Source organism: Artemia sp. Qi Xiang Cuo, chromosome 12 (assembly GCF_049724085.1).
Source record: "Artemia sp. Qi Xiang Cuo chromosome 12, ASM4972408v1, whole genome shotgun sequence".
NCBI lineage: Eukaryota > Metazoa > Arthropoda > Branchiopoda > Anostraca > Artemiidae > Artemia > Artemia sp. Qi Xiang Cuo.
This window is the reverse complement of record NC_142805.1, coordinates 24882341-24909024: the sequence shown is the minus strand read 5'-3', so window position 1 is coordinate 24909024 and position 26684 is coordinate 24882341. Positions and strand designations below refer to the sequence as shown.

Here is a 26684-nt window from a genome sequence, read left to right as displayed (position 1 = left end):
TAAGCTGTATTCTTTCTGAGCAGACTGTTTTCATGAGTGACGTTTCAAACCACAGCAGCATAGAGTCTGGGGAATGTAATGATCTGGATAATAGCCCAAATAAAAGTTGCACGCATTGGATGAACAATGGTCTGAAAGTTGTCTTCAGTAACGTAGATTGTTTAACGTCAAAGTTCCATGAGATAAAATATGCTGTTTTGACGGAAAAAGCAGACATTTAAGCTTTCTGCGAGATTAAATCTAAATGGACTAAACTTCTCTTGGAGATACCCAGATCCAGATACCCGACTATTCCTTGGTCACCAGCTTATCTAGAGAAGGAGGAAGAGGAATAGCCGTGTACATCCGAAGCTCTCTGAAGGTAGGAAGCATAGATATTAATTCAGATTATGAACCATATATTGAACAAGTGTGGATATCTGTCCTCCTGCCTTGTGGGCCATTTTACATTGGTTGCATGTATAGAAGCCCCAGTTCCCCTAGCCTTGAATCCTCTTTACTTGCTATGAGTACTTCAATTGATATTAAAATGAAGCTACGAGGAAACATAATTATTGTTGGTGATTTCAATCTCCCAAATATTCAATGGGTCAATGGGTTTGGTTTTTCTGAAAATAGTTTAATAAGACCATTCCTGGAGTGCCTATTTAATCATTCTTTGTACCAGGCAGTTAACTTCCCGACAAGATATAGAAATAGCCAGAACCCTTCACTACTTGATCTACTACTAGCAAAAGACCAAGAGTCTACAATAAGCATCAAGCCCCTACCACCATTTGGAGCTAGTGACCACATTGTCATAAGTTGCAGTTTTAGACTGTATCCCCAAAGACTAGAATTTACAAAACATGTGTACACTGATTACAGTCTAATTTGTCAGGAACTGACTCAATGTGATTGGTCTTTCATTGAGAATACAGATGTGGAAGAGTCATGGACAACTACGAAAAGAATATTACTGAAGGCTATTGAAAATCACTCTTCTACAAAATGGAAAAGGAAACCAATAACCCTCCCGTATATTACAAAAGAAATAAAAATGGCTAGGAACAGAAAAAAGAAATACTGGAAGCTGTACACAAAGAATCAAAAACCAGGCTGACTATTACACAAAATATAAGCAGGCGCGAAACAAGCTTAGAAGTCTCTCCAGAAATATCACCGAGAAGTATGAGGAATCAGTGGCAGCTGCAACAAAAACTAACCCTAAGAAATTTTGGAGGTATGTGTCATCGGGTAAGCCTGGAAGGCATTCTGTCACTCAGCTTGTACAAGATGGATCTAAAATCTGCGACCCAAGGAAGATAGCTAATGCATTAAATAAGCAGTTTATTTCAGTATTTACAGTTGCAGATAATGCCCCACTTCCAGACCCCCCGCAGTACGAAATTCAAAAAAGTATGCCGCCCATTAATATTACTAAAGTAGATGTAGAGACTCGACTAAAGAAGATTAACCCAAATAAATCAACAGGACCTGACGGAGTGCCCCTCGGCTCTTAAAGGAGACGTATGCAGTACTATCACATCCTCTCACCCTACTATTCCAAAAGTCCCTAAATACTAAATCTATTCCACAAGACTGGAAGGAAGCTTACATTACACCTGTTCATAAAGGAAGCAGCAGAGATGAAGCCAGCAACTATCGACCAATTAGTCTCACCTCGGGAGTGGGAAAACTTCATGAAGGCATAGTTAATTCAGCCATTATTGAACACCTAAATGCAAACAAGCTACTATCTCCTAGCCAGCATGGCTTCCGCCCCAGTTGATCAGTTGATACTAACCTCATTGATGCTTACGAGCATGTCACAGAACTTATGGACACGGGATCCCCAGTTGATATGATATTATTAGACTTAGCGAAAGCATTTGATAAAGTATGTCATAGGAGGCTAAATTCTAAACTCCATGCAATAGGCCTCCACGATGAAGTCATAAATTGGACGATGCAATTTCTTACCAACAGGAAGCAGGTGGTAAGAGTATTTGGGGATGGTGGATCAATTTTCTTCTCAGAATCAGCGGATGTAGAAAGCGGAGTACCCCAAGGCACGGTTTTGGGCCCAACTCTATTCAACATCTATATTAATGATGCATCTTCAATCATAAAGAATAAGATTTGCTTATATGCTGATGATTCCAAAATAATTGGTCCAATTTATGACCCCCAAAGTACCAAAGACATCCAAACAGATCTTAATGCACTCTCAATGTGGGCAAAAACCTGGCGACTAGAATTTAATATCCAGAAATGCAAGGTCATACACTTTGGAGCAAACAACCCTCTCAGCCAGTATTTTATGGAATCCAATTGTGGTTTTAAACAGCCACTTACAACCAGTCACTGCGAAAAAGATCTGGGAGTCTTGGTTGATAACAAGCTCAAATCCAACTTACACACGCAGTCTGCAGTAGCCAAAGCCAACCAAACTCTTGGTATAATAAAGAGAACGTTCTGCAGTAGATCTCCAGCAGTGATTACTAAGCTCCTAAAGGGCCTGATCTGACCAAAATTAGAATTTGGGATGTCCATTGCCACGCCAGTTAACAAGCTTGACCAATTGATTCTGGAATCGGTGCAGCGGAGAGCAACGAAATGCATAAGGAGTTTTCAAAATTTGCCATATTCTACCAGACTTCAGAGGCTCAAAATACCATCTCTCACATACCGACGTAAGCGAGGAGATGTATTGATGACATTCAAATTGATCTGCAACCACGATATCATCCCTGACTTATTCCAGTTAGATAGTTCGTCAAGAACAAGAGGGCACCCCTAAAGCTCTACCGGAAACGCGCTAATACCAGGCTGCGAAACAAATTTTTCTCCAACCGTGTGGTTGGCTTATGGAATTCCCTTAGCCAGAATGCAGTCATGTCCCCTAATACTGAAGCCTTCAAGTCAGCTGTTGACAGAGATTGGTGCAGCAAGCCATGGCGCACAGTTTGGGATGCGCCCGATGAGCTGAGCCACCATCATCATTGACCGGCGTCTACAGGATTCGTCCTTATCGCTGGCTAGTGCGATTTAAGGTAATTTAAGGTAAGCAGAAGATCTATTTTGCAAGGTTTCACTCAAAATCAAAGGTCAGGGCCCTCTAGAGGGAGGAGTGGAGATAGGTACTTCAGAACACCTTCCCAGGACATACTTTAACCTGTAGACCCATCCCTGAAAGTTTCATTTTCCTAACCTATCCCCTTTCCAAGATAGCCAAAAGTAGCTTAAGTAGAATTTTATCAAATGCTGGAGCTATGCCCCTGATGGGAACAAGGTTAAAAAAAAGAAATTTATCAATTATTCCCCCTTTGTTACTGTTCCTAAATGTAAGAAAAAGTGCTATTACAACTAAATCCTGAAACTAGTCAATACAACTGGAACTTTTAGATTCCTGAATTTATACTTTCTCAGCATGATAGTTGTCACCCAGACAATACCCCTCTAATTCTGATTGGGTAAATTTTTGACAGTTCATATCATTGACTTACATATAAAGTAAGCATACGAGATGATGGTTTTTTATGCTCTTTCCAAATATAAGTGTAATCCTTTTCAGAAATGAATTTTACCCCCACCCCTATATATACTAATTCAGAGTATATATTTGCACAGTAGCGCAATGGGGGTAAAGTTTATTCTGATACAAATGAGAGGTAAGTTTAAAATCTACCCCCCCCCCTTCCTCTAATGTGCAAATATATACCCTGAATTGGTATATATAGCCTAGGGATGAGGGTAAGATTCATTTTGACAAAAATGATCATTATATTTGTTAAGAGCATAAAAAGGGCATCAAGTAGGATGTTTACTTTATTTGTAAGTCAATAATATGAACTGCTGAAAATTTACCTCTGATTGTCCATCAGATATATAATGGGTCTGCCTACAAGAAGAAAACAATAAGACCATAACAGTCTTCCTTTATAAAGTGTAATAAACTTTATTAATTACATTACCATAGTTTTCTTCATATTTATCTACGTCTTAAATAATATTTATTCAACAATTCCTTTGAAGTTCCTATATAGTCCAGGACCATACTTGGAACCACTAGGAGAGGGTGCATTGCCTGCACAGCATAGGCCTAAACAAGCTTATCAGGCAATACCACAAAGATAGCCCTTTTAACTACTAGTATTACCAACCCAAGGTTAAACACATTTAAAAAAATACTTATTCAATAACTTCTTTGAAATCCCTTACAGCCTACAGTGATTTTTATGGGTACAGCAAACCTGTATTAGCAAAGGAACAATAAAAAATGGCCTATATAGTTCAGGACCATATCTGAACCATTAGGAGGGAGGTGCATTGTCTGCATAGCATAGCCCTTTTAACCACTAGTATTACCAACCCAAGGTTAAATTACAGTCTAGGCTACTTTTTATAGTTTGACTTATTTACAAGTCAATCAGGCTTTTTATAACCTATAACTCACCAAATACTTCACCAGGCTTTGGAGCTGAAAATGCTATGTTAGGGCTAAAGGCTAAAAGAAGTTGTTTTTACTCACTCTGTCAAGTAGTTTAGGTCTCGGGATTTTTTCCAAGATTCTTTGCACAAGGGAACACAACAGTATGGTCCTCCCATTGATAAAACTAAAAAAAGACCACAAAAAGTACACATTTGTTGTTATTTTCTTATTTATTCCTATTAGAGATGAACGAATTTTACCAACAACATGGCTGCCACGAGTAGTTCTTTTTATCTCCGATAGTGGCGCTTCAAAAACTAATAAGGTATATTCTTTATGTAAACAGGCGATCTTTCTCCTTAAACAATGAATTATCGGTTTTTCACACTAATTTAAGACGTATATGGCTGTGTAAGATTGCACTTGACCAATTTAATGAATTAGTTTTCATTTTAGGTGTCCTTGGTACTTTAACATCAGCGTTTTTATCACGAAACTTCTCTGAATAATAATGTTTCATTGATGACCTTCTGAGGGAATTCACATTGTTATAAAGTTTCCTGAATTCTTCGAGGTTTTGTTATGCTTGCGAATTCATGTACAACCGATAGAGTCTGTTTCATTTATTGATTTTTTCAAAATTTTATTTATCATTTATGGTTTCCTTGGGATATTTTTTTTCTTATGAACAACCTTCACAAGGTAACACTTATCATAAATAGGTGACAATATTTTTAAAAAAGTGTCAAGCGCCGCCGATGCGTTTTCTTTTTAATTCATAACTTCCTCCCAAGAAACTATACTTATCTCTTCTTGAAACTGTTTAAGATTTTCCGGCTTAAGATCCCTAACTGTTGTTTTCTCCATCTTAAAAACCTTTTTTCCAGTGTCCCGAATTACGCACGCCAAAGGAAGATGGTCAGAACCTGGACATATGATCACGTCGCAATAACTTTTCTGTATAAGGTTCGCCGATAAATAAATATTATCAATAAGGGTAGCCGACTGACTAGTTATCCGTGTCGGTATTTCTGCTACCAGAAAAAAAATTGTGCGACAACATAAGATTAAAAAAATCAAGGTTAGAAATACTTAAATTCAGAAGATTAAAATTAAAATCACCCATAAAAACCCGATCCAATTTCATCGCCGCTGTATCAGAAATAAACTTATCAAAATCGCAAAGAAAATCCTCCGGATTAGCACTAGGCGGCCGGTATACTAAACAAACTAACAACTTTTTCTCCTCCGAAACTTCAATCACAATAGAAAAAGTTTCAATCTTACCTTCAATCCAACAATTTAAATCTTTCTTTACTGTTTATCTTATTTGATCCTTAATTAGAAATGCAAGTCCACCCCGCATCATAGAATTTTTTCACTTTGAAACCAGCTGGTAGCCTGGAAAAGTATATGGTGGGAGAAAGCTATCCTGCGTAAGAAAAGATTTGCATATACCCAACATATCAATTTTACCACAACATGAAGTAAGAAGGTTCGACACTTCAGAAAGATTCGACGTGATGTATGACAGTTCCACTGACCAATAAATAGTTCCATATTTGCCACATTAATTACATTACTATTCATAATATCAATATATCTACTGTGTCTCATCGATCTATAATTAACTACAGCTGGATCATTTGCCACGTGAGATAACAGTACGTCATCAATACGAAAGGGATGATTTTCAAGCGACTTCAAATGCGAAGGGTTAATACGTACACGAAGCGATTAACATTATTTAACTTCACTGACAAAAAATGATTATATGTCCCTGGTTGACGGAGGACAAAACCTGTGATGGAAAACTAATGCTAAACTGCAAAAATAATGAAAAACCAATGATACGTAACTGAAATTACTACAAGCAGGAATAAACTTATGAAGATATGCTAACTAATAATATATGCAAAAAATGACACATGCATCAGAAGATTTCTTCTGATGGTCGACCAGAGCCTCCGGGGTAAAGAATCGCTAGTTTCACGAACGAAAATTCGACCTTAGTCGGACCATACACACTTGTTCCCAATTTTATCTCTAGCCGCATTTAAAATATCACGCTTCTTAAGCGTAAGGTTTTCACTAAAAAAGATCCCGCTTTTTGTAAGTTTAGGTTTAGCTTTGAAGATAGACTTTGCAATCTCTTTGTTACGGAGCTTCACTATAACTGGCACTACTCTGTCAGGTCTACCTGCAGGGTTGTTATTCAGACTCAGTCTATGTACACTAATAACATCGGAATCGGCAATATTTACAAGGCCCATTTTTTCGCAGATCACACTCCGCATGGTACTGTTTATGTCAACCGTAGCGGGCTGCTTGACCCCATGAAATAGAAGCGAGTCCAGTTTCCCCTCTTGTTCGAAATCGTCCAGTTTATTTTCTAAACTATGAACTTTTTCTTCAAGTAAATCAATCTGATGCTAGATTCCTTTGAGAGATTTTTCCAGAAGCAAAAATTTGGGGGTGTATTCCACAGTGATTGCATAACAGATTTCAGAGACAATAATTTCCGTCGGAAAGTTACCAACCCGTCGTTCATTTGATTTTTCTTGTACCTTGCGCTGAATATCCTTCCTAATGTTTTCTTTCATTTGAGCGATTTCCTGCTCAGACGCTACCAATTGAGCTCGAAGTCCACTCACATCAGCAGAAGCGCTGCTGGCAGATCCGTCCTTATTTGTGCCACTTAGATTTTTAACTTTTTAACTTATACATCAAGATAAATTTCGGGAAAAGAACGAAGTTCTTCGAACGCTTTTTTACTCCTTTCGTTGTTCTCTTGGATGCCTCCTCTTTGTTACTCTCGTAATCTACGAGTTGGTCATCTATGATGAGTTGCTGATCATGGGACCCATAACAGAATACCCGATACTTCGTTGAACCCGTCGTAGTCTTCACCGTCTCAATAATCCTGACTGGCCAGAGGAGATACGCCGCAAATCGTGCTAAAGCTATGCCACCTGCCTTAAACTGGTTAGATGAAGGAGCCATTACGGAAATGAATAAACTCACTAAATAAAGACTTACACGCAAGGGGGGCTTTTTAATTTCCCCTACTTTCCAATAAACACCTTCTAAATCTCCAACTTAAAGATCTGAATCGTAACCACAAGTATTCACAGAACTGAATCAGCAGTACGCCTACGTCTTTACTGGCTGTGTGCCGAGACACAACACATATGAGCAATTAGCTACCGATCCCACAGAAAAATTTGTCCAGGAAGTCCGGAAAGAGCTTTCTTATCTAAAAGGAAAAGGTGAAATCACAGATCAATTGTACAAAAGGTTTTACCCACGCGGGTGCACGTCCCCTCGCTTTTATGGTCTTCTAAAGTTCATAAGCCGGGTAACCCACTTCGACCCATTGTTTCTTCTTTTAATTCTCCTACAGCAAAAATAGGGAAATTCTTATCAGTTGTATTTCGCCCACTAATTCAGGCTCAAAAATCCTAAACAATTGTCAAAAAATTGTCAAACAAGGTACAGATATTTCAATTTAAGAAGCTATTGCATTTCATTGGAAGTTAAATAATTGAATCAAGAGATGTCCAGTGTCCAAGCCTATTTTGGAGAGACGAAATAGTTTATTCATCCCCCTCCCGTCCCCCTGAAAAAAATTATTAAATAGCGCAGATTTCTATTAAAAATGAAACCATCTTTTCAAACCACCTTTTTTACAATTGATCTGTGATTTCACCTTTTCCTTTTAGATAAGAAAGCTCTTTTCGACTTCCTGGAGAAATTTTTCTGTGGGATCGGTAATTAATAGTTCATATGTGTTAAAATCATTTAAAATTTCTCTGACTTTTTGTCGTAATCATCTGAATCTAGTACAAGAACATCATTGCCTTTATCAGCTTTCGTAATAATCATGGAATGATCTTTATGTAGTGCGTGTAAGACCAAGTGTTCATTTTCACTACAAAAAATTTAATTTGGGTTATTAACAGTAGGCGAATCCAACAAAGTTTCAACAAAATGTGATCTAACCTCAGCAATCTCTCAAATATCCACAAGAGATTCATGAAATGCCCCCTCTCTGTTCGCGATAACTTCACTATAAGGTATTGTTGAAGGGGCTATCGAAAATTTCAATCCTTTCGACAGAACCTGATTTTACTCTGTTGTAAAGGGCTTGGCGCTGAGATTTATCAAAGCAGGACCAGGATAAACTTTTGGGACAAAAGGTGGATTATTGGAGAGTTTTCCAATTTTAAACAGTGTAATTTCTCAGAGAGCCTTTGTCTAGAAATCCTGAAATCATGCTTAAAAGAATTTTCAGCAATAGCCTTAATTTGATGAAAATCAGCATAAGAAAGCGTACATAATATTTGTCGCTCTAACTTGAAAATATCCTCATTTAACCAGTAGCGCTTGCTTTTGCAATTGCTAATAACATGATTTGAAATACCAAACCACAGTTCATATAATTATCCAGTAAGCTTATCGCAGATCATTTCTGGTCTTCGTTCTCGGTGCAAACAAAAAGCTCCTCCCACTTCTTTCTGCATTAGCGGGTTAGTCTGTTTCCGATTGTTTCCAACAAAGTGCATTATTCGTAATAGCGGGTTTCCACTTGTTTCCGATTAGATCACAGTCTGACTTGTCTACCCGTGAAAAGATCTGATGCTGCCTATGTTTCTATCTGCAAAAACGTTCTCTGGAGCACTCGCACCTTGGTCCGGGTTTTTATAATGGGTGAGATAGGGAAAGATCATACTGGATAATTATATAAACTGTGTACCAAACCCTATACGTTCTTTAAATTGCCGTTCGTTACGTGTGTTTAAGTGAAGTGAATTTCGCATTGACTTGGGTAAAATACGGTTCATTTTACAATTATGAAGAAAATACTGTTGATTAATCAAATTAGTTTTTTTTTCTCACAAGAGATATGAATGTAGTAACAAGATTGGTAGAATGCTCCCCATAAGCATGAAGAAGATAATTTCTTAAACCACATTGGCCTGACATAACATAAATAAAGAAAAACGAGCATAAATGGGGTTTTTAAAGGCCAAATGAAAATACTGAAAAAACACAAAAAAGCGAATATTTCGAGAGGACAAACGCCTCTCTTCTTCAGCGTGAAACGAAATAATGTATCCAATGAAAGTTCCGAAAAAAAAAAAAACAACAAAAAATTAACGCGGAAAGTCAATGTGAAAAGAACCAAAAAACCAAAGAAAAAAACAAAAAATTAAAAGATGAATAAAATTTAATAAAAGCCAAAAATTATAAGAATTAAAACCAAATACCTAACAACCATAAAAGTGAGTTATTCACCAATATCCACGATTAGCACAAAATACAAAAAATTATGAACTGCCATCGACGGATACTAGTGAACAACTGAGAAATAAAAGAAAAGAAAATAATTCATTCACTCAAAAACAAAACGAACCAGCAATTAAATAAGTTGGAGAACTATGTCATCTGATTTCGGATTTTAATTATTGCATTTCTTACAGACGCCCTTTGAGACCTAAGGGGTGGTTCACGTGTTTGATTATATGAATGGGAAAGTGGTTTGAGGTTTATTTCAGGGATTAATAAATTATCGGCTTCTTTTTGAGAAAACCGAAATATGACTCGTTTATCCTTAAATCACCGGAATCTCTGTTTAAAGCTAGACCTAAATGTTGGTACTTATAAATTTCAACAGCTTCTCTGTAGTGCTGGATAATACCTTTGTCATGCGAAATTAGGCTAGCTTGATTAAAAAAAATAGTATGGTCTGGTTTTTCAAAAATGTGCTCTGTAAGGGTAGAGTCAAACTTTTCTGTTTTTTCCGCTTTTTAAGTGTATTATTAATTGAACTAGAGTGCCGTGACAATTTTTAAGGTTTTCTTTAGTTTCAAAATGTTTTTTATTTCATATTGATGAAGAATTTAAACACAGCTTCAACTAGTTATCATCTGTCCGGCAAAGTTTAAAGGCCCATACCTCAGTCAAACTAAGAGATTTTATTTAAACTTAGTTCGACAATTTACTTCTTAAAAAAAAGTCTTACATCGTTTGAACTATTCATCGCTATTCTCTAGCTAATGTAACTTTAGTTTGAAGTAGACAGTTCTCAGAATTAACATACACAGACATATATTATGAATGAGAGTAACGGTAAACTACATTCAATATTTAGATTAGCCTATGTTATTAGAGAAATAGAAAAAACAAGCAAATGTTTTCTCTCACTTACATGCAAACAGAACCATCACCCTGAATCCGTTATATTAATTGGTCTTACACGCACTACATAAAGATCATTCCAGGATTATTACGAAAGCCGATAAAGGCATTACTGTTGTTGTATTAGATTCAGATGATTACGACAAAAAAGTCAGCGAAATTTTAAATGATTCTAACACGTCTGAGCAATTAGCTACCGATCCCACAGAAAAATTTGTCCAGGAAGTCCGGAAAGAGCTTTCTTATCTAAAAGGAAAATGTGAAATCACAGATCAGTTGTACAAAAGGTTTTACCCACGCGGGTGCACGTTCCCTCACTTTTATGGTCTTCCTAAAGTTCATAAGCCCGGTAATCCATTTCGACCCATTGTTTCTTCTTTTGATTCTCCTACAGTAAAAATAGGGAAATTCTTATCAGTTGTGTTTCGCCCACTAATTCAGGCTCAAAAATCGTATATTAAAAATTCCGCTGATTTTGTTTCCAAGGTAAAGCAAGTTTCGGTTAAACCAAATACAAGAATTGGCAGTTTTGATGCAGATTCAATGTATACCAATTGTGATCCTCAAAAGGCCGAACTGATTTTGGAGCATAAACTTAATTCTAACCCATCTATATCAGAAAAGTCTACTTTTTCGAATCAGACACATCTTTCACTTACAGCCCTTTGTAACAGAACTTCTTTTTATTTCCATTATAGAGGCATTTTTTATATACAGAAATATGGGCTTTCAATGGGTGCCCCCCTTTCTCCAATACAGGCTGATATCTTCATGGAAGACCTTGAAGAAAGGGCTATTTTGCAAAGTTTTTGTAAACCTGAATTTTGGGTTCGTTTTAAAGATGATATTTTTTATTTGTGGGAGCTTGGTGACGGGTCTCTGGGTTCTTTTCTTCAATTGCTCAACTCCATGGATCCAAAACTTAAATTTACTCAGTAATCAGAGGTAGAGAGGCGTCTTTCTTTCTTAGATGTTCTGGTGCACCAAAATGATACATGTTTCGAGTTTGGTGTCTATAGAAAACCCACACATAATGACCGTTACTTAAATTATTCATCTAATCCTTCTCCTGCTGTAAAAAGAGGAGTTGTCACTTCTCTAGTTGACAGAGCATTGAAAGTTTGTTCGACACGCTTCTTGGGTTTAGCTCAACCACCTTAGAGATATTTTATTTTGGAATGTGTATCCAATTAGTTTAATAAATTCTGTAATTGCAAAACGCATTAAAAAATTATCAGATAGTTACACAGAAAACACAAATCAAAGGGAAAATTCAGTTTATCTTGGTCTCCCATACGTTAAAGGGGTTTCAGACCAGATTTCAAAAAATCTAAGAAAAAACAACATTTACGCTTACTATAGACCCAGAAACACTATCAGGTCTCAAATATATCAAGGTAAAGACCCAACCCTGACAGGCGATAACTCCGATGTCAACAGAATTGCTTCTTCGTGTGGTCCATGGTATATCGGAAGAACTGATCAGCGACTCACGGATAGATTAACTCGACACTCTAGTTCAATTAATAATACACTTAAAAAGTGAAAAAAAAGAAAATTTTGACTGCCCTTGCAGAGCAAATTTTTGAAAAACCAGACCGTACTATTTTGTTTAATCAAGCTAGCCTAATTTTGCATGAAAAAGGTATTGTCCAGCACTACAGAGAAGCTATTGAAATTTATAAGTACCAACATTTAGGTCTAGCTTTAAACAGATATCCCGGTGATTTAAGAATAAACAAGTCATATTTCGGTTTTCTCAAAAGAGAAGCCGATACTTTAGTAATCCCTGAAATAAACCTTGAACCACTTTCCCAGTAATATAATCAAACACGTGAACAACCCCTTAGGTCTCAAAGGCTGCCTGCAAGAAATATAATAATTAAAATCCGAAGTCAGATGACATAGTTCTCTAATTTATTTAATGGCTGATTCGTTTTGTTTTTGAGTGAATGAATTGTTTTCTTTTCTTGTATTTCTCAGTTGTTCGTTAGTATCCGTCGATGCCAGTTCATAATTTTTTGGATTTTGTGCAAATCGCGGATATTGGCGAATAACTCACTTTTATGGCTGTTAGGGATTTGGTTTTAATTCTTATAATTTTTGGCTTTTATTTAATTTTATTCATCTTTTAAGTTTTTGGTTTTCTTTGTGTTTTTGTTTCTTTTCACATTGATTTTCCGCGTTTTTTTTTTCGGCACTTTCCTTGGATACATTATTTCGTTTCGCGCTGAAAAAGCTGAAGGCGTTTGTCCTCTCGAAATATTCTCTGTGTTGTGTTTTTTCAGTGTTTTCATTTGACCTTTAAAAATCCCATTTTTGTTCGTTTTTCTTTCTTTATGTAAAAAATATAGAATTTCCTACCCTTATTAACTGTTCCATATCTTTAAATTTTATTACAAAACTACATAGCTTCAGCATAGAGATCCTAAGGAACCATAATTATTACTAGCATTATAGTTTATATAATTGTAGAAATAAATTTACATAGACATAATTTTTCCCTATCCCAAACAAATTTCTCTAACTCGATTCTATTAACAAAACCGTGCGGTTTTTCAATTGGTTTTAAGCAATGTGTAGTAGCAAAACGAAGCACTGACGGAAATCTTATCTAGAAACGAAAACTTTCCCTCCAAATACCAAGTTTGGATTTGCAATAGACCACAACAAGTGGTCCATGTTTTGAAAACCCTACTTTGGTAACATTGGTGCGTTGTCCATTAGGAAAACATTATTTGAGCTAATTCTATTGCTTTGTTTGAACCAAGTCTTATGCTGGAAATTGAATTTCATGAAAGTGGAACTTTGAAGCCGACTGTCTTGTGTGCTGTTTCTCCAAACGGTGAAAGAGTTGATATGATTCCAGTAAACGCCATACATTTTAATTTTTGGTTTTAGCCACAAAGAATTTAATACAAGGTTTTATTCTCGAAGATTTTATTTATCAATTCACCCTTATCTTAATTTCGAACTTCTGTTAAAATCAGATTTAACTTGGGTTGAATGTTATGATAGGCTCATTTGATTACAGTATCCTAAGATATATTATTTCGTCCTGCATGTAGAGTAAAATTCCCTGCCAACTGATTTTTGAATATTTCCCGAAGATCTTTTGGATCTACAGGATGTCCAAACACAAGAGTCTGAGCGAAGAGTATTCACGTTCCAAAAAACCTTATAGACAGTGCTGATTCTTTTTGGCCGTCTATCCACTGTTTATTGTCGAATACGAGGCCAACAGCTAAGCATGATTTTTGATACTCACATAGCGAGTGTTGTTCACAGTAAGGATATCTTCAAAACTTGTTGCATCCTGCACACAAGAGAGAAGTACTAGCGAATGGAATACATTTTTGATGAGCTTCACAATTTAAGTTGTGCATTCGACAAATGACTCGCAATGAACGGATTCGTGGTCCCTATGTGCTAGTTTTCCCATTCCATTTAAAATTTTCGGGCATTCCCCAATAATAGTAAGACTTCTTGTTTGTTTGTATTTGCTTCAAAGCTTGCTTATGCCGAAAACAATATTCGGCCTTGGAGTCCAATATCTACCAAATCTTCTTGGGTTTGGCCATTATATTGCATTTTGCATTGTTCCGCTATATGGATGTTCAAACATTGAACGATATGACTCATTCTTTGGATATCGTGGCCAAATAGTCGCCAGCATGCTTCGGTTGGTGTAATGCAGCGTGTTTCAACATAGGTGTCTGGTTCATAACAAACCAAAACCGTATATGCAAACCAATTCATTTGGAAACAGTGGAGGGGGAAATACAATTCGAACATGTATGTAGAATTCTCCAATTGAATCACTTTATTTGCTATTTTTTCTGGAAAATGGAGGGCTTTGCAGTAAATACATACAACGTTAAAGGGACTCAATTACTAGTAATTAAATATTGTTTAGTTTACGGTGACTTTGTAGGTTTGTACTGGGTTTAGTGCCTTAGCTTGTTGCTGTCGAAAATTGCCATAGCAGTGTTCCTCTCAATTTCGTTTTTTTTTCACACCGAAGATTCTTTTGTGCTTCATTATCGGTTTTGATTCGTTGTAATTCTCGCTTTCGCTTGCCTTTTAACCGAATAATTTTATTTTTCTTCATTTTAGTTTTTGACTCGTTGCAATTCTCGTTGTCGCATGTCTTCTAACCATATATTTCTTTGTGCTTCATTTTCATTTTTGATTTGTTTTGTTTTTGCTTTCGCTCTTGCTGTAACCCAAGGTTTTTTTTGTACTTCACTTTTATTTTTGATTCGTTGTGATTCCCATTGTCACATGTCTTCTAACCCTATGTTTCTTTGTGTCATTTTTGATTTTAATTCATTGTGATTATTGCTTATGTTTGTCTTATATTCGAAGATTTTTTTTGTTCTTTATTTTTGCTTTTGATTTGTTGGGATTCTCAATGTCGCATGTCATTTTCGTTCATAATTATCTCAGGCATTTTTTAGTTCCCTTTGTTTTAGCTGTTTGGATTAGTTTTGCCAGGTTTTATGGTCGAGGTTGTCGTATGTCTTCTAACTGCCTATTTCTTTGCGCTGCATTGTCGCTCTTCATTACCTCAGAAATATTTTCCATGTGGTAGGCCTTATCAATTTTGACATTTGTATATATGTATAATTAGAAACAAAACTAAGAATATTATTGAAGTTGTTTTAAGGTTCATAGAGACGAGAAGAGGTTTGTAAAAGAAGTGTTCGAGTGATTTATTGTCTGAGAATAAGAAGAAAGTAAGGAGAGTAGAGAGAGAATTAGAGTAAGAATTAGAAAAGTGTGAAAAAGAGGCCAAAGATAAGATTGCCGGGAATCTGAGAGATGCTTAGAAGCCGGATGACATCATATTAAGATATTTTTTTGGTATGTTAAGAAATTGAGAGGAATTAGTCAGCCTGGACTTGTCCCAGCTAAAGATAGAAACGGGGCCACAGTTAGAAACAAGGAATGTGTTAAAGAGAGATGGGCAGAATATTTGAAGGCTATGTTAAACCCTGGTAAAGTTACAGGACATAACTAGGGAAAGAATAAAATTTTTCGACACTTTGGAAGGAAGTTTTAGTTTGTAAAGAAGAGTTAGAAACATTAGTAAAAAGATTAAAAAAATAAGGCAAACAGGTGCTGATAGTGTGGTAAATGAGCTTTTGAAATATAACAACAGGGAAATTAGAGAAAAACTAGCGAAGCTTATGAAAATATTTTCTGAAAAGTGGGAAGTACCTATTGATTTTAGAGAAACTTTATTTCGTCGCCTGAAAGTGGGTTTGCCGAATCTGTTTTTCGAAAAACGACGGAAAAACGATATTAAAAATTTCGACAAATGTATCTCAGAATTGGTTATAGCTAGAGCTTTGATTTTTGTTTCAAAATTAAGAAGAAAAATCGCTTTTATCGTTGTGCTTCTTTTTATTGGCCTAAAGTTACCCTTTTCTGAGATAAAACGGAATGAATATCAGTTTCGGCAAAACCACCTTAAAATTCTGGAACATAGGTAAGATATGGCAAAACGGCATTGGCTCACCATGAATTAGAAACGTGACTATCGGCAAAACGTATTTCATTTGGTAGACATATTTTAGTTTTGACAATTAGCTGGGAGTTTTACAATAAAAACTAACAAACGATCAGTGCGGTTTCACTTAGCAACACGCTTCTTGGAATTTCTGGCTTTAACCTTCGGAGCCTTTGATGCAATCAGCGCTAAAGAAGGAGTAGCAAACGAAGTTTTGTAGAACACCCATTTGTTTAGCCCTTCCTTAAACTGTAGTAACTTCACCCTTGAAAATGGCACTAAGATATGCTTATAGCATTTGAACGTGTCAGCGTAATAAAAAACTTCTGCTTGATCATTTGAATAATGAAAAACGGCTCACGGGGCTAAACAATAAAAAGCTTTATGTCATATCTAGAAGCAAAATGACTTCCTTGTGCTTTTGACCTTCTCAGATGATTCAGTACCATTTTTATAAGCCATCTTTTTTTCGTTTGCGTTAAGCAAGTCAGCGATTTTCGGTAAACGGACCATGCTATAATCCCGTATGCGATTCGGTAAAACCGCTTTAAAGATATCAAAAATATTCCTTTCGGCAAAAGAGAACTGCAAAATATCGGCAGTTAGAGACGTCTTACAGTAATATCAACTAGACCATTCGAAAGATGATTTTTGTGCATAAGATAGCGTTTGTAATACAGTTTTGCCAAAAATTGTTACTCTTGGCAAAACCGCTTTCAGGCAATGAATTAGATCCTTTTTGAAGAAACATAATAAGAGTGAGGGTGGTAGGCCTAATTATAGAGGGTTTAGCTGGATTTCTGTAATAATCAAATTACTTAGTATGATGATAATTCTTAAACTTGGAGATTCATCAATTGTATATATTTTTGTTATTTTGAAGTCCCAATTGGGCCTTGTTTTTTATTAAATAAAAAAACAAGTTTCTTTTTTTTAACAGAAAGTAAGGAACGACGGCAAAACTTAAAACGAACAGAAGTTATTCCGTATATGAAATGGGCTGTCCCCTTCTCAACGCCTCGATCTTTACGCTAAAGTTTTTATTGTTTTAAAAAATAGAGTTGTGAGAAAGTCAAACTTTAGCGTAAAGAGCGAGGCGTTGAGGAGGGGACAGCCCCTTTCATATACGGAATAATTTCTGTTCGTTTTAAGTTTTTACGTCGTTCCTTACTTTCTGTTAAAAGAACTTGTTTTTTTTATTTAATTTTTGAACGTTTTTGCTGGGAAATCCGGCCCCCCCTTCATAGCAATGTCCCTTCCCCCACTAAAAATTTCTTCATGGAAAGACCTTCCCAAATAAACCCTGACCCCACCCTCCCACTACTACCAGAAAAAAACCCCGTTGAAAACGTCTGTATAATTCTTAATAAACAATAATAAAAGTGAAAAATGGGTAAAGTTCATAACTTTCAGCCCTCCCCCCGGGGACTTCGGGGATTAAGTCATCTTAACGGACATAGTTATCATATTTTCAACCATGCTGAACAAAATGGCAATCTATATATTTTGATCAAATCAGGTGACTTTGGGGAAAAATTAGCGTGGGAGGGGGCCAAGTTGCTCTCCATTTTTTTGTCACTTAAAAAGGGCAACAGAACTTTTAATTTTCGTTCCAATGAGTCCTCCCATAATATTCTAGGACCAACGGGTCGATACGATCACCCCTGGGGAAAAAACAACAACAAAAAAAACAAATAAACACGCATCCGTGATCTTTCTTCTGGCCAAAAATGCAAAATTCCACATTTTTGTAGATAGGAGCTTGAAACCTCTACAGTAGGGTTCTCTGATATGCTGAATATGATGGTGTGATTTGATTAAGATTCTTTATTTTTTAGAGGGTCTTTCCCCCTTTTTTCGAAAATCAGCCAAATTTTCTCAGGTTTGTAACTTTTGATGGATAGGACTAAACTTGATGAAATTTATATATTTGAATTCAGTATTGAAATTTGATTCTTTTGATCTATCAACTGGTATCAAAGACCCGTTTTCTAGAGTTTTGGTTACCATTGAGCTGGGTCGCTCCTTACTTACAGTTCGTTACCATGAACTGTTTGAAAGACATATTTATGTTTTCACTTAACGAAGTAAAATAAAACAGATTTACTTTTGCTGTTCTTGGTGCTTCAAGCACAAATGCATCCTGAAGGAAAGAGGGTTTCTGAAGGAAAGAGGTTTTTGAAAAAACTTCAAGTTATTTGTGAAAACAGTTTCACTTTGTTTTCCACTTTCTCGAGTCAGTTTTTTTTTTCAATTTGATTTAAATTTTGGTGATATAGTAAATGTTTACTCGTTGATTAAACTTATCAAGGATCTTCTTTAATTACTGGTTATTTTTACCTCCTAAAGATAAGGAATCACATCTTTTCGAAAGATAAGTACATTTTGTTTTGCCTTTCAAAAAATATAGCTGACTATAACAGTCAGGGACTGCGTTGATGTGTCTCATCCTGTTACTCATCATTATGAGCATAAAAGGAGATTCAGATGAATCATCGACTGAGAAAAAGTACAGTAGAAGGGAGTATATAACAGTTGCTATATTATGTGCTGGAAATCTTATCAACTTCATGGACAGATACACGACAGCAGGTATTTTCTATTTTGAAAGGTAAAGAATTTGACTGCTAAGATACCTGAAGGCTCGTAAAGCTTAAATGCTAGTAAGGCTAGAAGAACTGGATGGCTTTTCAGTGGCGGATGCAGGGAAGGGGCGAGGGGGGCGTGCGCCCCTCTAACATAGTCTGAAGTAGTGTAATTTACTTAATTAGCGCAAGTTTGCGTTAATTAAGCTTGATCCTAACGCAAGTTTATCGGATCAACCGGTTTTGCGCCCTCTACCCCCCCCCCCCCTCCAAAAAAAAGAATCCTGGATCTGCCACTGTGGCTTTTCAGAAATTTAAGGAAATTAGAGTATCAGAAATTAGAAATTCAAACAAATAGTTGGTCTTTTTGCTCTCCCCATGTTAAGCAACTTAGGGAAGTTGAATTGTTTTTTTTTATAATTATAGTAGATTTTGCAATTTTCGGACTACAGATTATTCGTATCAATACATAGATTAGAGATCATGGAATTCTCATTTGAGATTCTATTAATAACCTTTTCTTCATTTTCTTCTTATAGATGTGAATCTAAGAACCTTTTAGGAAATCCATCTACTAATTGAATAATGCCAAGCAATTTGAAAAGGGGGGGAGGGTAATTTAGTAATTGAAATACTAAATTATTAGTAACCTAATAGTAGAAAAGCTTCTTGCTATACGAGATACACAGGAACATGACCAATCAGAGACCTACAATCCCGAGATATACAAGACCACATCCTCTTTCTAGGCCAATCAGGGACTTAGAATACTGCAGGGAAAATGCACATGCGCACTGAATACGAGCATGACAATGTTATTGATCCGCTGACAGGACAAGATCACGGTGAACATAAGGAGGGATTTTCGCTACAGTTGTTATTAGTGTGAGAATAGAATTCAAGGAGTGAGAACAGTTTGACTATGTTTATTCATTAAGATATATTTGCAATAATGAGTGGAATGTTTACGCTATTAGAAGTTGATAGTAGAGTTGGTAGCAGCAGCAATCATACAAGAGCACCAGACATTGCGGTAGAAATCACGAGAGGATCACGGCTTTGTCTTGAATGGGATGAAGTACATGCAAGATATGTTTTATCATTGAGTAAATTTAATATGGAGGATCAATCATGCCTCGCTGCAAAAGTTGATATAGCACATGTGAATAGACTTCAAAGTGCTTTAAGTGCCAGAGTGAAGCATATAGAGGACAATAAGTTATATCGCTAATTGTATATATGTAATATATATATTATTGCTGTATGATCACGCTCAATAAAATTGTTTTGAAATCGAAAATTTCACCCTTTCTTTCTGTTAGATTTTTTTTGGTTATCGAATATTCTTGAAGTAGAACGAATCATGGTTAGTCTAGAGTCAGCAGTGAGAGTGATAGGATTAAAAAATGAATAAATTTGAGAAAGAGAGAATTAGGTCGAATCTTGTGATTATGGAAAAAAAAAATTTGATTTTGGATGATGATTTTCTCGAGTTATCACATCAATGGAAGATATTCTCACAGGGAACACTTGACAATATAATGGGGAATGATTCTACCCCATTGGACTATTGTATGAAGCTTTTACGACGTGACTCAAATGCTTTTACTCAACTTATTGATATATTAATTGAAACAAACAGCATAATATCGTGGATATACTTTTGAAAACATTGCCATAGATTCTATGTAGATGGTTCCCCCTTCGAAAGAGGTTATGTAACATCACAGAGTTACTCCTCTCCCATCCCCCTCTGAATTTATCGAACATGGATCAGTTTCTTTTTAGCTGTAAGAGAGTTGACATCGGAAACCAAAAAATGTTCTATACGTGTCCACTATGCACGTACACTCTTGGCAGTTGGTCATCATGTGAGAATTGTACAATTATTGATGAATATAATGAAAAGTGCAAATTATGCAATCCATGTAAATTACATAGAGGATATGCAGTACAAATTAAAGCCTGTAATTCATGTCTTGAAGAGATTTGTGACTCTTACCCTAGAGGGCAACTATGCTCCAGTTGCCATTCTGACATATGTGATCAGTGGGAGAATACTTACCCTGGCATGATTGGAAAGAACCCTAAACGTGATTTTAGTTTATTTCTACGAGATTGGTATCGTCATGGTTTTAAATTATTTTGGGACGAAGGATCAGATCTACGATTCAACTGATGAGCTAACAAGACCATTTGGTCTCTACGTCATCAATGTGACGACACTATCAATTATGACTATAAACCTAGTGATTTTTATTTGGCAGTTACCGAATGTGATTCGCCACTTGAAAACACTGTATGTGATATTGCTTGAAATAGACAAATTGAAACACGTGAATTTTACAATATGAATGTAAATAGTATCATTAACTATACAAAGGGATATAAAAAGATTGAAGTTATATTGTAGTAATGAAAATGTTACTCTGACTTTGTTGCCTATCAAGATCAATATATAGTGAAATCAAATGATCTGCCATTATTAGTAGCTCTCAACACTTACCTATACGCCGAAGAAGAAGAAGAAGAAATCTAAATTGTAGAATAAAAACATTGTTGTATATATATATACATCTTTTCTTTATTGATAATCAAATTCACATACATTTTTTAAGCACTTTACTCGTAGAGCACTAAAATCAATATTATACAGGTCTGAGAGGATGTTTTTCACCATAAAGTCGTTCAGACGTGGATTGTCTGTATAAATGTTGAGAAACTGATAGTAAGTACAGCCAAGACATCTGAACGCGAAATATAGTAGCGCATGGAAGCCACAGCTTTTAGTCGTCAGATCCTGTACTCTCTTCCGATTTTGAATAATAGTTTTCCCGCTGCTTTCAATATAGTTGCTGATGTGTGGACTGTAGAATATATAGGGTATGCCAAGAGGATCAAAAAATTCAATAGTCTTCAATGTTTCAAAGATGCACAGCCAGTGACCAGCATTCACAGTCGACGGACTGCTATTAACAATGATTAGGGTATTGTTTGTACTTTGAATTTTTCCAAGGAAGTCCGAGGGCAGACAATAGGATTTGTATTTGGACATGTAGGGGTCCATATTAAATACATTGCTTATTTGACTGGTGTTCATGGTGCAGGATCTAGTAGAACACTGCCTTCGGGAGTGATTTCCCAGTAGGTTTCCCAATAGGTAAATTGATTTAGCGAGATTAGTGCAATACTCTCAGCTAATGGGTCAGCAAATGAAGACTCTAAACGCACACTCCCTGTTCGTAATATACTCATATCCTGGGTGCCAGACTGGTCTAGTACAATGATACCATGTGTTTTAGCGAACATTTCTTCGGTTATACCATTTTCAAATTGTTGAGAATCATGATCTAGGGTTTTCATTTTCAACTCATACAATGTCCTATAGGATTTATCAAAAGATATATTGTAGAGTGGGATTCAATTTACTTTGCAGACAAGAGATGAAAGCCCAAACATCTAAAATCTTTGGGAGTAGCAAGTCACCGATCCTATGGCATTAGTGCCATGTACAAATGCTAATGCCAGTTTTGATCAAACTTTATCACTGATAAGTGATGAGTCGGTGAAGGTACGTGATCTTGTGGCGATATGAAGGTGATTGATGATTGTAGGAGGAACAAGTAATTTAGTATTATTTACACTGGTTTTCAGTTTTTCTTATACCAAAACACCAGAGCTAATAACCTGCTGCTTTCGCACATGTAGTATTGCCAACGTGCGAGAGAGAGTTAAATCTGGATTGGCAGAAATTTCTTTTCGTAAAATGAAATTAGATGAAGCAAGCGTCAATTTTATGTCCAGCTAAATATTGGGTGGTAGCCATTGGGGTATATTAAATATTTCATGATATATTTTTCCAACTAGATGTAATTCACTAGTTGTAGCATTTTTAAGTGCATCTGTACTATTAGTATCAGTAATATATTCATATCCATTGGAGGTGCCTCTCAATTCCTTGCATGACTTGGGTGTCATCAACATGAACTGCATATAGCTTGCATAATTTGAGAGATTGTTGCTTGTGCTCACCAAAGTGCCATTTATGTAGACACTGATTTGACGAAATAAACTATGTAATATACAATTTTCATAGGATATTCCATCAGCACGAACTGGCAATGTATTGTCAGATTTCCGGACTTTCATTTGTAAATCTATAAATGTCGAAGACATGTCTATACTGTAGTCCTCATTTAAAAAAATTTGAAAGTTGATATTATCGGTAAGGGGACGTTGTGAATAAAATTGTTAATGACATCCATTTTTAACACTGAAATTAAAATTTCATATATTGAATAGATTTAAAGATGAAGTGATTGAAGGACGGGAACGCTAATGCGGTAGATATGCCATTCTTCAGTCTATGAAAAAAAAATCTAGTTTCGATATAACAAATCTCTTCCTGGGGCTTCTTCTTCTGTTTACTGTACGTGTCGTCTTTTTCCTTGTTTTCTTTGAAAGGTGGTGATGTCTTTCGTTTCTGACCTGTGTAGACTGATGAGTGGTGCACTGTTTCTTGACCATTTTAAACCTTTTCCATTTTGTTGAGATTTCAATTGTTCGCCAAGGGTTAACGCATAATTAATCGTTAACGGTTGGGGTTTCTTACCACAGTAAAAAGAGCATATTTGTGTTCTCAAACGACTTTAAACAACGCTTAGTGAAAATATATTAATTCTCGGGGGATGGGGGTTTAATGACAAAAAGGCACATAAATTAGGTTAGGTACTTAATATATGCTATGCTTTACCTTCCACCCCCAATGTGCAAATATACAGCCCAAATTTTTTTCTAAACTACTATATTTTCATCCTATTTTATTTCTTTAGCATTAACCAAACTTGACTTTTTTCATGTGTCGGATATAGTGCATAAGTACCGTGTTTTCCTTCAGAAAAACCTTTAGAACAGAATAATACAAAAAAGAAGCCTTGTAGCTTCTTTAACGTTTGAAAAATCTTGTAGACATTATAGAAATTATGTTTCTAAAAACCAGGGCCAGTGAAAAAAACCGGGAATTATGGGGTGGGAGAGTTGTAAATTATCAAATTTAGATAGTTACGTAGGCTAAAAATCCATATCATAACTTTCGAAATGTTATAAACTCAAGAAACAAAGACTATATAGTTAAAAAGACTTGATGACACGCTCCCACTATATAGATCTATAATTAGAAAAAAAGCTTGTTAACACACACCCGCAGCAAATAGGCATAAAATTTGCATTGAGTGACATTTCACTGTGAACAAGTCCAAAAAAATTAATATGATCAAAGAAAAAAATGCTACCAGGGTTACATTTAATATATTTTATGCTATACCCAACCACCCCCCCCCCCCCCACAATGTGCAAATACCTCCTCAGCTTATAGGCCTAAGTTTTACATCAAACAACATTTTCATTGCTAAGCTAGTCTAGGCACCAAATAAATTAATAACATCAAAGAAAAATGGTATCTGGGTTACATTTAATATTTATGCTATGCTTTACCCCCCCCCCCCACAATGTGCAAATATATATACCCCGAATTTGTTTCTAAACTATTATTCATCAATTTTCACTTTATTAACCAAACTTGGCTTTTTAAGAAGTCTCCGTATACTGCACCAGTACCGAAACATCTCAATTGATTATTTATAAAATAAACTTACAACAAGTAATTGGTTAACAATATTGTCAAGATTTTCCATAGTGCTTATTGTTCAATAGCTTTGTTCAATGGCAACTGTTACATTAAGTGAGATGTACAATGAAATTATACTAATGTTTCCAGAGAAACCATGTTTAAAAATAGAATTATTTAACTTGATTTCCATCATAGCCTATTACGCAAATCTAGGCTGGAATTTCTTAGAAACATGGATTCCCCTCTGTATTGAATACACTTAGAAACATCTCTGATTGGTCTAGAAAGAAACACTTGATCTTGTCCCGTTAGTAGATCAATAACATTGTCATGCTTGTATTCAGTGAACATGTTACGTCACTCCCCCCTGTATTCTAAGTCCCTGATTGGCCTATTAAGAGGATGTGGTCTTGTATATCTCGGGATTGTAGGTCTCTGATTGGTCATGTTCCTGTGTATCTCGTATAGCAAGAAGCCTTTCTACTCCTAATAATGGGTAATACAATGAAAAACCGGCTGTTTAATTTGAAAAAGCCTGGAGACTTACTTAGCGCCCACTCCAGACTATACAATAAAAACGAATAGAATAAAAGTTTAGCCGGTTTCCGTACCGGCTAAACCTTCCGTACGAAATTTATCATAGACCCTGTTTATGTACATACTTTACAATATAATTTTAACGCAAGCACGATTTTGAGCATTGAAATCCCTGAATTCTAAGTTCTTCCCGCTGGACGAACCAATGAAACAGGTAAAATATCCGATTTCAGAATAATTAGTGAAATCTTTCAAGAGCAAGAAAGTTATAATAAAACGTTATTGAATTGGAATTTGGACTTGTTGAATTTAGACTTCTTCAAAATTTGGGCATCTTCAACATTTGGGCTTGTTGAATTTGGACTAAAAGCTTGTTGAATTTGGACTTCTTCAAAATCAGGTAATTATATTTTACATTTTCCAAGCATCCTTTCCAATTCTTGTCTAGATTCTATTATTTTTTTTTGTCTTAGACTCACTTATACAGTTGTCCCAAACATGGTCGCGTCATTTTAGTATTGTTGTTGTTAACCCAATTTTGTCCATTTGAAGTGACCAGGAAGAGGTAGTGACTAAAAAGGATAGTTTGGGCTTGATTTCACTGGCTAAGATAGGACAAACAATGTTCAAACTTTCCACGCTTACCATATGAAATCAAAATTAACTGAAATTGATTCTCGGTCAATCATAGGATATTTGCCAAAAATTAAATTGAAAAAAAAACAAGTTTTTCAACTGACAGTAAGGAGCAACATTCAAACTTAAAACGAACAAAAAGTATTACGTGTGTGACGGGGATTTCCCCCTCCTCAACACCTCGCTCTTTACGCTAAAGTTTTATCATAGGCAGCACGCTAGCGCTGCCTAAGTAAAGAACGATGTGGGCACAATGTGTGTTTTTTTTTTCTTCATCAGGGCACTTCCTATCGAAGGAGATGTCGTAGAAACTTCGAAAAGGGCTCATTCGATTGAAAATTGGAGTGGCTATTGCCCTTTTTAATATTTGAAATTTATTGGAGGGCCAATCGCCCCCCCCCCCTCCACAAATTATTCCCCCACCTACCTCCCATAAATCTTGTAAGAAAGATATTTCGCTCAGCATCTGTGCCGTCCTGTTAGATATTATGTTTATGTCGAGGAAACTCTCCCACAGACATTAGGGACTGGTTTGTAAACTGTACCCTGGGGCATATCAGGTTTTTACAGAAGGCGTTGTCATAGAAACTTCACAAAAGGCTCCTTCCCTTGGAAATTCAAAGGGATAGTGGCCTTTTAAATAGTCAAAAGTGATTGGAGAGCAACTAGCCCCCCCACGCCCCACATTCCCCCCAACACATCCAATCAAAGTCTTGAAATTGTTCCTTTGTTTATCGGGTTTTGTCTTTAGATTGAAACCTCGTTTTTGAGTAGGCAACTCACCCAAAACCCTTAAGGCGAGGGTTTTTAAATATACCCTAGGGGCATATAAGGTTTTTTATAGGCGTTGTCGTAGAAACTTAAAAACAGGCTCATTCGATTGGAAATTCGAAGGACTAGTATCCTTTTTAATAGTCGAAATTGTTTGGAGGGCAGCTATCCCCCTCTGTTGCCCACCATTTCCCCAAACACATCCAATCAAAATTTTAAGACAGCCATATTGTTCAGCGTATTTGGTTTCCAGATAGAAATTATGTTTTTGAGGAGGACACTCCCCCACAACCCTCAGGGCAAGGGTTTTAAGTTATGCCCTGGGGGCCTATAAGCTTTCTATAGAAGGTGTTGTCGTAGAAACTTCAAAAAAGGCTCATTCGATTGGAAATTCAA

At 36.1% G+C, this 26684-nt stretch overlaps 1 protein-coding gene and 1 pseudogene across 2 annotated transcripts in view; both read left to right on the top strand.

Annotated features, from left to right (window-relative positions):
* Positions 1 to 26684, top strand: part of LOC148945912 (transmembrane protein 120 homolog) — a 545739-nt gene that overhangs the window by 216895 nt on the left and 302160 nt on the right. The gene's annotated exons all lie outside the window — the stretch shown is intronic.
* LOC148945916 (protein spinster-like) overlaps positions 18559 to 26684 on the top strand; it is a 116946-nt pseudogene continuing 108820 nt past the window's right edge. The window contains exon 1 of the transcript XR_016142506.1: positions 18559 to 18722. The product of XR_016142506.1 is annotated as a protein spinster-like (transcript). The remainder of the gene's footprint in view (positions 18723 to 26684) is intronic.